Source organism: Centruroides sculpturatus, unplaced genomic scaffold (genome assembly GCF_000671375.1).
Source record: "Centruroides sculpturatus isolate CEXI.00-Female unplaced genomic scaffold, Cexi_2.0 scaffold924, whole genome shotgun sequence".
NCBI lineage: Eukaryota > Metazoa > Arthropoda > Arachnida > Scorpiones > Buthidae > Centruroides > Centruroides sculpturatus.
Genome location: NW_019385278.1, coordinates 51,095 through 69,235, shown reverse-complemented (window position 1 = coordinate 69,235; position 18,141 = coordinate 51,095). Strand labels below are relative to the sequence as shown.

The 18,141-nt window shown below is 33.3% G+C and overlaps 1 protein-coding gene across 6 annotated transcripts in view; it reads right to left on the bottom strand.

The window, feature by feature from the left end:
• LOC111637098 (nephrin-like) overlaps positions 1-18,141 on the bottom strand; it is a 105,564-nt gene that overhangs the window by 69,626 nt on the left and 17,797 nt on the right. For 2 of the 6 annotated variants that reach the window (XM_023382512.1, XM_023382511.1), the window contains exon 1: positions 6,011-6,676. The exons of 3 other annotated variants lie outside the window; for them this stretch is intronic. The gene's annotated coding sequence lies outside the window, so the exon portion shown is untranslated. Of the gene's footprint in view, positions 1-6,010; positions 6,677-18,141 lie in introns of those variants that run through there. One more of the 6 variants, XM_023382513.1, reaches the window with a different exon arrangement.

Below are 18,141 nucleotides of genomic sequence, written 5' to 3'. Positions count from 1 at the left end.
ATAGAAGTTTAATTAAATATTTGATTTTGTTATTGACAAACTTTGTCATTATTTAATTCGGTGCACGCTTAAAGTCCAGGCCTGGCACACTAACGCGAATCCGCGTAAAGTACCCGTTAGGGAACGGCTATTTCCGGCACACAGTAGTGTCGATAATCGTTGGAAAGTCGGAAAAATAATATAGTACTTTACATGCTGTTAGATTATTATTAATCTCTTTCATTAGACATGCTGGGGAAGAGAGAGAAGAGTAATATGAGTTTAATTTAGTGGTAATGAATCTGAGCAAATTTTTCCCCAACAGAAAGATTGGCAATCTGCATTTTTTCAAGGCTGGTTGAAAATGCTTACCTTCCTTGTGAATCGCCTCAGAAACAAATAATCTATGAAGCACTGTTGTTTGGTTACATTATGTATCTCACAAACAGCAAGTCTTTATTTAGTGCAGAATTAACTAACTTCTTAACAGTCAGGTCTCAAAAATGTTGAACTACAAGAAATCATAAACTTATGTAACAATTGTGATGTATGCTTAATAATAGATGAATCAGTGAATTTAAAACATTGTAAGGTTCTCAACATCTTGGATCATTCACAAAATCTTGACTGTTACACACAAGAAATGTTTGGAGAAATGTAACACTGAAGTCATGTGGAAGAGGCTTTAACCACATTGAAAATTCTTAAGCTGTCAAAAAAAAGTAAGTGCTCCATACATGCTTTGTGATAGCAGAAGATTGAAGGGTGTTTGTCTGAGATTAATACACAGCAAATGATGGGCTAGCATCCATGACCTTCAGGCTGAAGAAATCAGAGCCATGTTCACTATATTGGATCAGTTCATTGCTAGTGTAAAAGAAGCAACTATGAAAGCATAAACAAGATAAATTCAACCAAAATATGAATAAAATGTAAGCAATAAAATAAACATTAAATGCATTTGAATAGAACATCAAATGTTGTTGATCTGAAGATAGGCTTGAAATTCCCAAAAAGTGCTTAATCCAAATAAATGTCCTAACTCTTAACCATTTTGAGTCTCCTCCTAATGTTTGTTATCTGATAATTATAATTTTCTATCTATGACACTTTGACAATGTAAATAATACTGTTTTTTAACATCAGAATCTGAAACCAAAATTCAGCATACAAAATAACAGAGTTAAATAAATAATGAATGGTTTTGGATGCTGATGTTATCAAATTTACCCAGTTTTGGGTGGTTGTTTTATACTGTTTTTTTGTCTTGTTAATGTTAAATATTGCAAAGTACAAAACTTGATGTATAACTTCATGTATTAACATTGGTAAAAGATCTTTATCCAAATATTTATAAAATCAAAATTATTTAATCACTAAAATTATTAATATACAACAGTCCCATACAATGTAGGGAATGTCTGTTATAGGAAATCATGTTATTGAGACATACATTATAAGACAATTTTATGCAAGTTTAAACCTAGGACTAGAAGTTGAAAAAGAAAACTTATACCACTGAATGACAATATTAGAATTTTGCATGAGTACTAGTCACAATTTTTTGTCACATTATAAGAGAGCACATTATACAAGAGTTCACTGTATACTGTAGTATACTAATCTGGACTGCCAAGTTCATATAATCATTTACTGAATTAAATTAAATTATTATTGAAAACAAATAATAATTTGACAAATTTGGCAGTATGTTACAATATTCGAACAAAGCATAAATGGAATCTTACCTTGTTATTATTATAGATTTTAAAAAAAAGTATACAGACAAAATAATGCATTGTACAAATCACCATATAAATAAGTGTAAATTAAAAATAAAAACATTCATTTTTTTACAAATACATCTCACTAAGATTTTTGATCCATTTCTAGGGTCTTCTTCATGTGTTCTATAAATTTTTCTGGTGTGATATGAGTTTGATTCTGATTTTTAAACGTTCCAGTCTCCAATGCTTCTATCTTCAAAATTTATTTTTTAAAATTTCAAAATTTAAATCTCTAAAAGATATGCACTTGCACTGGCTGTTATAGCATCGCATCATAAATAGCCTGCCATGCCCTCAATAGTTGTTTTTCGTCTTTAGAATTGATTGACAGGCCTTTGCAGTCCATTTTAAAAATTTCTAACGCTATAACAGCCAGTGCAGGCGTGCGTCTTTTAGTGATTTAAATTTTGAAATTTTAAAAAATAAATTTCAAAGATAGAAGCATTGGAAACCAGAATGTTTAAAAATCGGAATTGAACTCATATCACACCAGAAAAATTTATAGAACACAGAAAACCCTAGAAATGTGTCGAAAACATTAGTGTTATGTTCTAAATATTATCTGCAAAGCCATACAAGGTTAGTGAGATGTATTTGCATTTATTATTGCTTTGTTCGTTGCATAGATTTGATTCATTTTTTTGTTTATAGAAGACAAAATTTTTTACTGAATTAAATGCTTTTCAAAACTGCTTGCTGTACTCCATCTTCAGATCCAAATACTAGGTAATCAAAATTAAGTATTCAGAGTTCTCTGTAGAAAGAAATCATTAAGCAAATCTCAACCAAATTTAGTATACATGCTATCCTGAGTATGCAGTTTCAAATTTTAGGGAAAGTTTACTTCAAAATTCAGCCACTAAGAAAAATTTGGTACTGCTTTCCCTTTAAATTTTTAAATGAATTTCAGGTATAAAAGGACTAACAAAATATTTAGTCTGTGTCAAGGAGGCCTATCAAATAGGGACAAGATAATTCAAGTTCCACTTGTCAGAACACATTTTCCAGAAAAGGTCAGTTAGCCTGAGTCGTCCTGGACAAGTTGAGACAGGTATGCCAACTGAGGCAGACCCGCAGGAGAGCTACTGACTCAGCTCCAAATTGATTGGCCAATGGATCTAAAACTTAGATATAAGGCAACTTGACCATTGGAACAAGGAGAAACAAGCCTGACCTAAGACTGTTGTGAGAAGCAAGCAAGAAGTATTGCTGTATATTTTATAAATAGTTGTAAAATAAATGGACTTAAACTGAGTTGAGCCATTGGTGTTCTTTCTGAAGGACCTCAAATCTGGAAATTGGAAGACATGATCTGAAATTTACTGTCTGATAAAAATTCACATATTTATCAATAAATTTCATTATACTCACTAAAGGCAATTAAGGAATTTGTTAGTGAACATGTGATAATGTGGTAATGATATGGCATAGTTTCACATTTTCACATATCAGCATCCTTTATCATTGGCCCTTATTTATTTTGAAGAAAATGCTGTATTTGGGCTATTGACATGTTCTATTAATGTTGGACATGTTCTTCAAAACTTCATCATTCCAGCATGAGACCAGAGAAGTTGTCTAAACACCTTAATTTTTATGCAAGATGGTGCACATTTATGTATCAGCTTAAATGTGCAAGCTTTACTTAAAAGCATTTTTCATGTGAGAGGTGATTAACCAATCATTTCCAACATTGGTTGCCATGATCACTAGATCTGAACCCCATGACTTTGGGGCTGTTCATAAATGACACCCCACTGGAAGGGAGTTATGAAAAGTCAGACAAAAGTCAAAGAAGGAATTAAAGAGGGGTTGAGCTTCAGTGGATGTCCATTCATTTCATTAAATTTTACACACTATGCATCTTATTATATTTAATTCAAAATTTCTTGTATGTTTCATTTCTACTTATGGTATCTACTAGTGTTGTAACGAATAGTATATTCGGCCTCAGGCCAAATACCGAATATTCGGCCAGGAGCGTGGCCGAATAGCCGAATATTCAACCAAACTATTCGACTCAATTAACGCATGTACGAAAATTGGCGCGCAAACCGCATTATGGCAAGGATCCTGCTCTCTATTGGCCCGCTGTCACTACGCTTCGCCAATCGCATTAATTCTTGGCAGTTGTAGTGGACAGACAAGAGCGTCATGGCAGTATGTGATAAATGATGATATCAAATATAGATAACAATGAAATGACCTGCACGTGTAAATAACGGGAAAAAAAACAGAGAAGGACCGCAAAGTGAAAATGTGAAAATAAATATGAAATTGAGTCGATAACATAATCAAACAAGTCGAGGCAGCTTATTGGCACGAAATTCGCGCCCGTCAATGCCAAACAATTGTTGTCATAGACTTTGGAAAGCTAAATGCTTGTAATGTAAGTCACTTAGCGTCCACGGGCGAAAGCCTGGGGCCGTTCGGGCTATCAAGCTGTCTCGAATCTGTGAAATCATAACTGTGACTTATATCGACGTCCTATCTGTCTCTTTTCTCCGTTATCACCAGGCTGAGTCACGTAATTGTAAAATGGGAAATCTATGACAGAAAAGTGACAAATCGAAAGTATCGTGAGCGTGTATTATGATGTGTGCACATGCATACGTGGATTAGAGCGATAGAGGAAAGAGAAAGGGAAGAGCAAAGACAAGCGCTTAAAAATAAGGATAGGCAGGGTCAGACCCTCAGATGTGCGACGATTCTCCAATGACAGACGTGTACACATGCTGATCTTTGTAATTATAAATTGTGAATACATGTGACTAATATTATTTTCTTTTTTATTTTGTGCATGTTACAAGTTATAAATAAATATAAACAAACAGCACTAACTCAATAACATTAAATCTAAATACCAAAATGATTAATTTACTGTGTTTTTGTTATTTATTACTCCTGTGTTTAGGTATTCGGTATTCGGCCAAATAGTGATTAAATATTCGGTATTCAGCCGAATAAAGAAAAATAGGCTGAATACCGAATAGTAACCGAATATTCGTTACATCACTAGTATCTACCACTCATGAAGTGATAAAAGTTTTATGGAGGTCAAGTTTTGTTGGACCTCTGAAGAGGAGGAGAGGGTTACAGAATCTTGGACAAACTGGGACAAGAAGGGAGGGGGAGTAAAAATATCAAAAAAAAATGCAGACATAATTTATGAACAGCCCCTTTTGGTTATGGAGCTACCTAAAGAGCCTCACTTATCAAGGCAATATTCCCAATCCAGCAGTCTTCAAACATAATTTTAAAATATATATGTGAAATCCGCAATTTTTACGCCGATGTTGGAAAAATCTTTGTAAACAACTCCGAGGAAAAACCCATTCTTGGTGAGAAGTATCAGGTCAGTCCATAAGTTCGTGCGCATTTTTATCTACAAAAAAAGCAACAAAAAATTTTAACTAAATTTTATTTCAATCTATAATGTATTCACCATTATTTTGTACAATTGCTTGCCATCTTGATGGTAGCTTTTTAATCCCGTCTTTGTAAAATGATTTCGGGTTTGAATCAAAATATTCAGAAATAGTCTTTTTTACATTGTTCTCATCCTCAAAAGTTTTTCCTTTTAAAAAATTCTGCAAACTCTGAAAAAGATGATAATCACTGTGAGCAATATCTGGCAAATATGGTGGATGAGGTAAAATTTCCCAGTTGAAGCTTTTGAGTTGAGCAGTTGACGTTGTTGTCAGTTAGCTTTTGACAGTTCATGTGGTATCCATTTTCCTAGCTTTGAAACTTTTCCGATTTGTTGTAGATGTCTATGAACAGTTCCATGGGATGAATTTAAACGTTCCGCAATTTCATCAACTGTTAAAGATGGTTCTGCTTCAACTAGTGCAGAGAGAGCATCATCATCAAAGTCAGTGGGTCTTCCAGTACAAGCCTTATCCTCCACACTAAAATCATTATTTCTAAATCTTTCAAACCACTTCTGCACAGTCTTTACACTTATTACAGTTTGATTATGAACAGTATTTAATTTTTTGGCTGCATTTGTAGCATTCTCATCACTTAAAAATAAAAAGTATAAAACATGTCTCTTATATTCATCTGTTACTTCCATTTTAACGAAAATAAACAACTGAAATGTTCCCAATTCTGAACGTATTATATGAATGAGATCCAATTTAACACTTCAGTGTAAAAAGTATCACATTAGACTGGCATTTTTAACAGCAAAACAAGATTTTTCTCAAGGTCAAAAAATACGCACGAACTTATGGACTGACCTGATATATCGGAGGTCACCGATTGTTTTCACATTATGGTGGGAAAGTTGACAGTTAGTTGATCGGAATGCACCATAAGTGTCAACAGAAGTCGATCACGTGACTCATTTCCCATGAATAACGTATAAAAGCTCAAGTCCCCGAAAGCTCTGGGCAATCCCTCGGAAGTTATACTTGGTAGATGTGCCATACTTGTCTCCATACTCTGGAACAAAAGAACATACGACCAACCACAGTCATTTGAACTTCCATCGCCATTAACGAACCTATTCAACAAACACATATTAGACATATCCGCATAGAGGTATTTGTACTTTTAGAGCTTTGTGAACGCTCTCTCAGACTAGCAGGTAAAGCTATTAGAGCGTCCCTGTTTTATAGTGAACTTATTTAATCACATTTAACCTATGTATCCTAGCTTACTTATATAAATAAATGCTTGTTTAGTTTTTAAACCTGTCTCCTGTCTCTGAAGGACACCTGCCGACTTACCAACGCACTCCCCACTCAAATTTTTGCCCTCCTAGCCATCCGACAAGCCAAGAACGGGTTTTACCAACCTGTTGCAGAGTAAGTGGTCATTTGGGATGAGCCCAGTGGCCCACTGCTAATCTCACATATACAACAACTCTATTCAAGTTAGTTGCATTCTAACATCAAGTGTGCATACAATGAATACAGTTTCTACAGCCCTTTGTCTTTAGGATCTAAAAAGACCCTAAAGACAGAGGGCACATAAAGCCATATCTTTGATGTAATTGTCAATTCTACATTCCATATCTGTAATCAGATCTGTAATTAAAATAAAATAACTGCATATTTCTTAACTCCTAAAATTTATTAGAAAATGTATATAATAAAACAACACTGCCAAATTTCACTCTAGCTGCTGAATTTTGAAGTAAAAATGTTTCTAAAAGTTAAAACTGCTTACTCAAGACAGTATGTATCCTAAGTTTGGTTGAAATTTGCCCAACAGTTCTTTCAGCAAAGAGCTCTGAACACTTACTCTTTAATAATGATCATCTTGTACAAAAATACTCAAATTTAAAATTCCAAAAAACATTAAAAAAGAATGAATAATAATAAATGTTTCAAAATAACAGTTGAGACTTAGATAAATAAATGTAGTAGTAAAATATAAAAATAGTGTAAAATATATAAATAAAATATATAAAACTATTAAAAATAACACTTAGTAAATAACAATTGCACAAACAAAAATAAGGTAAATAATCTCAACAACACTACAATGTAAGTAAATTAAGATGCAACAAAGCAACATAATTAGTTATTATTTTTGTAGTATATTTATGTGTAATTATTTCTCATATTTGAATCTATTTTATACATGTTAATGGGCAACCTAACCTTCATTTATTCAATTTTATATTTTATATCTTTAAATTTTACTCCAAAAAATTTTAAAATGTTAAAATTAGTCTTGTTTATTCCAATATAGAATGTTGTTGACCTGAAGCCAATCTTCTGTAAGATCAAAAACATTTGTTGAATTTACATTAAATTATTTACTGCAAATATCAAGGTTTTGTTTGATATATTTAGTTATATTTTTACATATTGATGTCTCATACCATATAATTTCATATATAAAAACTATAATCCTAGCAATGTCAACTGATACTTTCAATTTTCAATAGAAATATTATTAATCTGTATATAGTTATCACAATCAAATGAAAGAATTCAAACTCAAAGTACCATTACAAATGAAGAAAATTTTGTCTTTTGGACTTGCTAATAAATAACCATACTTTTTGCAAATGTAGCATTCTCAAGTTTTACAATTTATCTTTAGGAGTAAAAAGATTAGTCTAATAAAAATAAAAATTCAAATGTCAAAATGTATTTTAAAAAAATAAAAATTTGAAAATGGATTTTTAAAAACATGTTAAGTAGATCATTATATATATTACCACCTAGAGGTCTAAATATAAAAATCACACATTTATAAAATTTATATTTTTTAAAATTCATTCAACCAGTTTCTAAGTTTTTCATCTGCAAAACTGCAAAATTTTAAAATAGATTTACTTCCTCTTCAAACTAGAAAAATGAAAACACAAAAATGAAAAAAAACATCCAGCAGTTAAAATCTTAAACTTTAATGTTAAATAAAAACAAACAATTTTGTCATCTTAAACAAATATCTTCACATTTACAAATATATTTAAACATGACATTTCTATTATAAAAGAATTTTTTAGAATTTAAACTTTACATTCGATAGCACTTGTCATATTCAAATACAGTTATAAATCTAAGGATGGTAGTTTGAGACAACTGAAAACATTCATTTTTGTTTTGACCTTAAAGTTTAAGATTTTAAACTGCTGGATGTTTGGTTTTTTTTTTATTTCAATACATAATCATAATCTTTGGATAAAAACAGAAAAAGCAGTCAATATTTAAAATACACAGCCAAGTGGAAAGTTATTCAATAGAGCTAGTAAATTATAATCTTGCCAGAATGTTTTTTACATTAAATCCACAGATGGTAAACAGGTAATATTAATAAGAGTATGAGATCAATAATCAGTACACACTACAATATTTTCAGGGTAAAGATATGGGCCTATCTTTCATATTTTTAATTGTACTATACCACTGTGTTTAATCATCAATTTCATTAAACAATTAAATATGTTGACAATATTTAAATAATTAAAAACCACATTTTTAAGTTTTACTAATTTTTTCATTACATAAAATTGGAAGACAAGTTGTTCATTATATATTTTATAGTTCTGCTGTGATTGGTTTATTATATTTTTAATATCAAAGGTTACTAATTATTAAATGAGAAAAATCATAATAAAAATAACTGTCTTCATATCAAACAATAATTCAATTTAGTTCTAATATATTATCTATTAATATAATTTTTAAACAAAGTATTAAACAACTGACAATGAACCAAGATCATCATATCAAAAAATTTCATTTTAACAAACATTATGTTTAAGTAATTAAATTAAAATTTAATTAACTAACTGAAATTTAAATGTTAATAAAACTGTCAGCTGTTATATAATTAAATTAAGATACTTATTTTAAATATTGANCCAGCGGTTTGCTCTGGGCGATGATGAATCAGTGAGTCAGTCAGGACAAGCAATTTTATATATATAGATAAGTTTTACAATATATTTTTATAATTTGTGGAATTTTTGTTCAATATCAGGGAAGGGTGAGTGTCCCATATGCGCCATCTGCAGATACCCATGATAACGAATATAAACTTTTAATCTTTATTTGAATAGTTTCTAGTCCTTTTATCTTTTTCAGGATTTTATTATTTTATAGCTACAAATTTTTCAGTTATTAATTCAGACTTATCAGACCACAATTTTTTAACTTGGTTTTTTTCCCTTAAGAAATCACGGTATGATAAGTCCAAAGTAATAGCTATAAACGAATAAAATCCTAAAAATAAACTTTTAAGTCTGAATCTGCTAAGTGATTGGTCATTTACAAAAATGCTAGCATTTTCATAAATGGCAATTATTTATTGTCATTTATGACAATAAATAACAATAATAAAGGTTTTTTGTAAAGGGTTTTTAAGAATTTTTATTCTTGATGATGACAAAAATTGAATAATATATGGAAATTAAGAAAGGCAACATTTTCAATAAATAAATCTTTTGTTTGTTCTAAGTTTGCATACTAGCGAAAATAATATTTTGGTAAGCAAGGCCGAATGCAATAGGTGCGAGGCCCGATTGAATTTTTTTGCAGGGCCCCTCAAATAACAAAATGAATTAACAGTTAATTTACATATTGAAATATAGATTTTAAATATTTATTTAAATCCAAAATCCAATTATAAAAATCAAAACTCATGAACCATAAGGTAGACAAATTTCTACATTAAAAAAATATACCAAATATACCATGTACCAAATATAAATACAACTACATTTTATTGAATATAAACATACATAGATACGTTTTAGTATTTCTATATTTTTAAATGAATATAACTACATAAATTTTTGCCATAAAAAATCTTTTAATGTGTTGATGAATGAATATAACTGAATTTTATTGAATATAAACCTATAAAGAGACGTTTTATATGTTCCGAAGTTTTTGTTCTGTAAAATCTTTTAAAACAGTGTCAAAATCCAACTGGCTTGCTTCTTGACTCTTAATCAACATGATCACTAAACTGTTTAATCTATTCTGTAATTTGAAACTATTTTTAAATATATAAATTTTGACGTCCAGCAGGATTTTGATGTCCAGCTGGATTTGAGGCAATTGGAGCGATTTGCACCAATCGCCTCAAATCCAGCCTTGTCAGTAAGATATAATTGTCTCAAGCAGATTTTTCAAATTTAAGTTTATACCTTTCCTAACGTGTTGAATATATTTTATTTTATTTCTCCTTTTTATAAAGCCTGTGCTTGAATTGTATTTTAAAGGGCATCCATGTCATTTAGTATTAAAAATGCATCAATTTCAGGTCTCTTGGGGCTGACTGGCAGTGACAACTTTTTGCCAAGCTATTTTGTATATTTTTTAATTTTGCATATTTTCTAGGTAATATTGCAATTAAAATTTATTATTATTTTTGCTTTTTATTTTTTAATGGCATGGGGTCCTAAAAAAATAAAGTTTGTCACAGTTTGTTTATGTTAATTTTTGTATGTATGGAATACTGTATGTTAATTATTAAGTATTGGATTGTGTATCGATGTACTGGTAATTTTATTTAGGTATTGGAAATTGTAATTATGCACTGATTATTGTATTTATGTAATAGATATTGTATTTGATGTAATGGATATTGTATTGATTAATAATTTTGTACTTTGACTAGTATATTTTTTTTAATAAAGTAAAATTTCATTAAAAATACTAGTCGTATCTTGCTTGCTTGCCATGTCCAATCACCTGAAACAATCATTCTTCACTGCAGAGATGACTTTTCTTTGTAGGCTACAGCTCTGCACAAATATGTAAAATAGTCTAAAATGTCCACAGGTGACAATCGCAACACAATTAACTTTTTTACAAGAAAATGTTATATTTTTAATTGTGTTGGGATTGTCACCTGTGGACATTTTAGACTATTTTACATATTTGTGCAGAGCTGTAGGTAGCGTACAAAGAAAGGTCATCTCTGCAGTGAAGAATGGTTGTTCCAGGTGATTGGACATGGCAAGCAAGATACGACTAGTATTTTTAATGAAATTTTACTTTATTAAATTGTAATTTCTGCCAGCCCTTTTTTACAAGAAAATAGTATATTTTGTACAATGCTGTTTGCTTTATTTTTTTGTTATTTTGTTTACTTTCTTCCCTGTACAAAGGGTAAAAGACCTTGTACTAAATAATAATAAATAATAATTATGAAAATATCCAAATCCAATAAATCCTCCCCACAATTACCAAACATCCAGGAAAAAAAAACCACTTTAATAAACTTAACATCTTTAACTGACTTTATCAGCCAGTCAGGTTTACAATGAACATAAAAAAGAATTAACAAATTTGATTAAAAACAATGATTATTTATTTGGAAGTTGTTGCTTGCATAATATGCATCATCACTTGCATATTAAGGAACTTTCAAAAATAAATTTACATGCATGCGAAACAATATTCATTTCTTTATAATTTATAGAAACAAATTTAAATTCATAATTTATACTTTAATCAAATTTGTAAATTCTATTTTACATTTGATGGCATTTTATTGTAAACTTGATAATGCCCAACAAAGTCAGAGAAAGTGTTAATTTCTTACTTTTACATCCAGTTTCTCTCTTCAACAAAGCAGAAAACAGTGGAAATCATATTAAATTAACAAACTATTGATATTATATTTATCTATTTGAATTATGTGCAATTTGGTTATTCTAAACATTAGAATATAATTAGATTATATCTCTTAAATAACTGTTAACACAATTAACTATCCTACAGTTATCATCTATTTTTGAAAATGAGCATAACAGACATAGGTGTCCACAGAAAATTTTTCAGAGGGATACTTTGGAAACAAATAATTACATCAATAAATTTTTATTTAATTATTAAATTTTATGAGTTTTCTCACAAGTAGATTATATAATACAGTATTACATCAATTTGCATACAAAAAGAGAGACAAAACATCTCAAGGTGAAGGATGTGTGGTTACATATATCAACTAGCTGTTACCCGCAACTTCGTCTGCGGAGGTTTTGCAAGCAAACCCCATTTACATTCAATATTTCAATAACCATAGTAATTGTCATATAACACCTACCGCTGAAGAGAATTGCCGAGAATCAAACAAACTATTTTCAATTTGATCAATTTTCTGGAATGTTTACAATCGTTCTATAATCGAACCAATATGCAATAACAAATTCGAATTTAAAACGATTCAAACATTTTTAAAATAGAAATAGATAAAAATATTTATAACAGTATCTAAAATGTTATCAATTTAATACACCTAAGTACTCAATGAAGACTAAACGTAGTTGAAAACAAAAAATCACATCTAAAATAGTACAGTAGAAGCTGTTTTTCCGGTTAAGCCTTAATGCTCTCCCTCACCCCCCGCGGGAGAATTTCTAAAAATCCCTTCTTAGTGTGCATTACCATGGCTTACCCTACTAAAACGCGGATAAAAACAAAAAATCGCATCTAAAATAGTACAGTAGGCCGTTTTTCCGGTTAACCCTTAATGCTCTCCCTCTCCCCCCACTTGGGAATTTCGAAAAATCTTAGTGTGCGTTTTCATGACGTACCCTAACTGTGTACCAAATTTCACCTCTCTAGGTCCAGCGGTTTGCTCTGGGCGATGATGAATCAGTGAGTCAGTCAGGACAAGCAATTTTATATATATAGATAAGTTTTACAATAATCATTTTTATGTTTATAATTTGTGGAATTTTTGTTCAATATCAGGGAAGGGTGAGTGTCCCATATGCGCCATCTGCAGATACCCATGATAACGAATATAAACTTTTAATCTTTATTTGAATAGTTTCTAGTCCTTTTATCTTTTTCAGGATTTTATTATTTTATAGCTACAAATTTTTCAGTTATTAATTCAGACTTATCAGACCACAATTTTTTAACTTGGTTTTTTTCCCTTAAGAAATCACGGTATGATAAGTCCAAAGTAATAGCTATAAACGAATAAAATCCTAAAAATAAACTTTTAAGTCTGAATCTGCTAAGTGATTGGTCATTTACAAAAATGCTAGCATTTTCATAAATGGCAATTATTTATTGTCATTTATGACAATAAATAACAATAATAAAGGTTTTTTGTAAAGGGTTTTTAAGAATTTTTATTCTTGACAATGACAAAGATTGAACAATATATGGAAATTAAGAAAGGCAACATTTTCAATAAATAAATCTTTTGTTTGTTCTAAGTTTGCATACTAGCGAAAATAATATTTTGGTAAGCAAGGCCGAATGCAATAGGTGCGAGGCCCGATTGAATTTTTTTGCAGGGCCCCTCAAACTTTAAATAACAAAATTAATTAACAGTTAATTTATTATTGAAATATAGATTTTAAATATTTATTTAATTGTTTTATTTGAACATTTAGAGGTATTGGCTGTATCACAGATTTCATGTATGACATAGAATTAATAGACAATCCAGTTCTTCATGTGCATCCGCCACAAAATATTCCTTATGCAATTCGTGCAGAAGTCAAGAAGGAGCTGGACAATATGGTCAAGCTAAAGGTGCTCAAACCAGTCACACCCACCTGACACTGGCAGTGAGTCCATTAGTGGTAGTGCACAAAGAGGGCAGAATCTGCATGGATCCATCAGATATTAATAAAGCCATCAAAAGGCATCATTTTCCACTCAAAACAGTGAAAGACATAGCAGCGCGCATAACTAATGCATGCTACTTTACCCTGTTAGATGTTTGAAAGGGATATTGGCAACTGCCCGTTACACCACGTACTGCTGACTTGCTAACAGTGAATACTTCATGGGGCCGATACTCTTTTCAACGTGTGCCATTTGGGCTGCCAAAATACGGAGTACTTGAGGTGGTGTAATCGACATGAACTTGAGGTGGTGCTTGACAGAGAACTTGAGGTGGTGCTGTGTTCAGGGACTTTTTTGCAATGCTTCTAGCATTGCAAAAAAGTCCCTAAACACAGCACCACCTCGATTACAACGTCTGTTATTCGACATTCTCCAATATACACCTACAGTGGTATACAAGTGTGGCAGAGACATCCCCGTGGCTGATGCTCTAAGCTGGAACTGTGCAACAGTAATTTCCTGTGACCCGCTAGATGATTTTATTCTTGCTGTGGATGTTCCACTGGCGGAATGCAAGGTAGCTGACTTACGTCAAGCTATGGAGGTGGATACGAAACTACAGCAACTTATTACGATCATACAAGTGGGCTGGCCAGACTCTATTGATCAAATTCCAGTTGCCATCCGTGAATTTTGGACGTACAGAGACAAACTGTCAATGTATAAAGGACTCATCTTTAAAGGGAAAAGACTCTTAGTGCCCTTAAAACTCTGTCCCGCTTATCTCCGGAAGTTGCACCTGGGCCACCCCAGGATTCAATTAATGCTCAATCGAGCTAGACAAATCATTTTTTGGCCTGGGATGACCCACGAGACAGAGAACATTACTGCAGCTTGTCACATTTGCCAGGCCATGGCTCGTGCTCCTGATTGGGAGTCTCTCCTCATGAAGCTCGTGCCACGGTATCCTTGGCAGTGTCTCGCCAGTGATTTGTTTGAGATGGCAGGTGACACCTATGTGCTAGTGGCCGACAGTTACTCGGGTTTCTTTGAATATGAAAACTAAACAATCCCACCACATTAGCAGTTATAAACTTTTCAAAGCGTGTCTTTGCAGTGCATGGAATTCCGGACACCCTGGAATCTGACAATGGGCCTCAATACTCTTCACATCAGTTCCATCAAGTCTGTTCACAATGGAAGATCAATCACGTGACTGTCTCTCCCAAATATCCTCAGTCTAACAGGCTGGCTGAGAGGTACATACAAACGACCAAATCCATCATCAAAAGATGTCATGATGATGGAACAGATGAATCCCTAGCACTTCTAAATTGGCAGAATCTACCACGCAGTGGTCTCGGTTCTCCTGCACAGCGTTTGTTTGGGAGGCAGACTGCAACATTATTCCCAATTCACCCATCTGCAAGGTCAGTAGGTTTCAAAGATGCATTCCCCAAACTACAATCCAATTGCACCTCGCAAGCATGATGTCGTCAGGCTGTTGAACGTCCTTCATTGCCTGAGAAGTCATCAGTGAGAATCAAAACTGCTCATAGGCAATGGTCACCAGCAATAGTGGAAAAGCAACTTCCACAACCTCGTTCCTACTTAGTGCATACGGCAGATGGTTCGTTGCTACATCGTAATTCGTCGATGATAATGCCAACCAAGGCCCAGTTTCCACCTATGGTTACCCTAGCACTTCCTGCACAGGACTCTACTGCACAACTACCCAAAAGCGATACTCAGCTGGCCGTCAGTGAATCCAAGAACAGCTAAGGCATGGTTACAATGACTTGCTCCAGCAGAATTGTACATCCTCCAACTAGACTAAACTTGTAAACGAGTTCAGTTCAATGTATTCGCGATCTAGCAAGGTCTAAAAAAAAAGGGGGGGAAGATGTCACATGCGAGTGTCCATTAGACACATGGCCTGACCGCCGATAGATGGCGCTGAGTCTGGTCTACAGCACGTGGTAGCTCTCCTTTGTCTACGAGTGTTGTGTGTTAGACCTTGTGCTAGAGTACACATTAGCTTTATTAGCAGTAACTGTCTCTTCGTTACTGTTAATAAAGTTTCCTCAGTCCCGGTAGTTCGACTTGACTTATTTTAAGGTGTTCAACGTAACACAACGTTACAAATTATAGTATCAAAAATTTGGCATCAAAGTTTCAGGTATCTCCTACCCGCCACATAGCTGGTTTAACAATTTCTCTCCTCATTCACGCCATGTTAAAAAAGTCGCAGCAGAGCATGGGTACCCTTTCTTAATACAACGTATAACCAGGCAACATCATCAAAGGGGCACACCCACAGCATAGACAAAGGATACCAACAACCAGAACAAACAAACAAGGCTCCCAGTCACCTTCAACCCATATGTTAAAGAAATATATGGAGAAATAGCCAAGAAACAACAAATACAAATAATCTGTAGAAGAGACCCCACCATAGCAGACATCCTAAAAAATGGGAAAGACCCCCCAGATCTCAACAGAATGTACGGCGTATACTCTATCCCTCTAGTGGATAACAGATGGCAAAAAGAACTCATCTATATTGGTTCTACTAAGCACTCGTTAAACACCAGATTAAGGGAACACCAAGCTAATCTACAACACAGAAGGCTCAATATGGCCTTAAGTATTTATGCAACAGACCAGGACATCGAGGTGGAACTCAACAAAGCTAAAATCATCGCAACCACGCCCCACCCTAAGCTCATAAAATGGTTAGAAGCAATGGCTATTTATAAAATGAGCCATACAAATACATGCATCAACCAAAAAGAAGAGCTCAACCTATCACCAGCCTGGCAACTCCTCCTAGACAAGTATCCGTAATAACTGACACCTGTGCACAATGGTGCATGTTCATCGGAGTGGAATTCGGCAAACTTTTTGAATTGAAATCTCCTGTTCTATTTTTTCTCGAGTATTCCATTTCTACCTGAAGAAGAACTTCATAAGTTTGAAAACATTTGTGGGACTATCTTTTACAAGATGGTAATAGGTTTGATTTTTGATTGTGAGTGTAGTATACTTCTGGTGTCAGTAAAAAGTTGAACAAAATTAGCTCAAGTTTACAAGGCACATTAACATTTAATACATTGCATAATATATATCTGAATACGTACAGATAATGTAATTTTCATTCGAGTTACAACACACAAACTGTCAGAAGACTTCTTGATACATAAAAACTAAATAAACAGTGCAAGCATAAAATACCCATGACATCACTTGCATGTATGATGCTTCTTTACAGACTTCTTGTATGAATCTGCAGGCATTTCACACTTAATGTTCCAGCAGTAGTCTGCTAACATTGATGGACTCCATTTTCCTTGATATCATTTTTCCATACAAGCAATGTTTTGGTGAAAACATTCCCCATGTTTGTCACTGAAGGACCCACAGTTTTCAAAGAAAAAGTCAATGTGAGGATGCAAAAACTGCATTTTCAATGACATGTTACATCCCATCTTTTCATAACATGATAGCATGTTATTCACTAGTTGTTTGTAATTAGAAACTTTATGGTTTCCAAGAAAATTGTTCACCACCATTCTGAAAGTATTCCAAGCTTCTTTTTCAGCACCTATTAATACGCTATCAAAGTGCGCATTTTTGAGAAGCTTGGAAATCTGTGGACCTACGAATATCCCCTTCTTAACTTTTGCCTCACTAATGTTTGGAAATGTCTCTCTAAGAAAACTAAATGCTAGGCTATTTCAATCCATGGTTTTAACAGTTTTTCATAAGTCCTAATTTTATATGCAACTAAGATAAACGACTTCCAACAACTTAACACTACGTTGAATAATAACAACCCACGAAAAAACCTTTTTTTACGAGTGTTATGTCACTAGTAAATTCCACAAGTACTTTCGACCTCCACCGAGGTTTGCTTCAGGTGGTGACTGGCCGTGTTTCGACCCGACCGTTGTAACGATGTTGCCAATGATGTAAATAAATAAATGTGCACGTCGGGTTTCACCCCTCCGACCGCCGCTGCTCGAACTCCTCGAATAAATACCTCCACGCCTGTGCAAGTGTTTCCCCATCCCTGTAGTTGATGCAGTTGCCCCCCATGATAGCTTTGTGAATCTCCCAGGTCTCCAGGTGCCGGATGTGATCAGCGCGGAACACAGGTCTGATAAGTTTGGTGTTCCGGAAGTCCGCCCTTATTTCAGGGTCGTTGACATAGGTCGATAAGGCAGTGGTGTGTCTTTTATGCTTAATGTCAGCTTGGTGTTCACGTATTCGTTTCTGTGTTGATCGGATGGTGGAGCCAATGTAAACTAAGTCTCTATTGAATCTGTCATCCCGTACGGGAATGGAGTAAACACCTGGGGCCC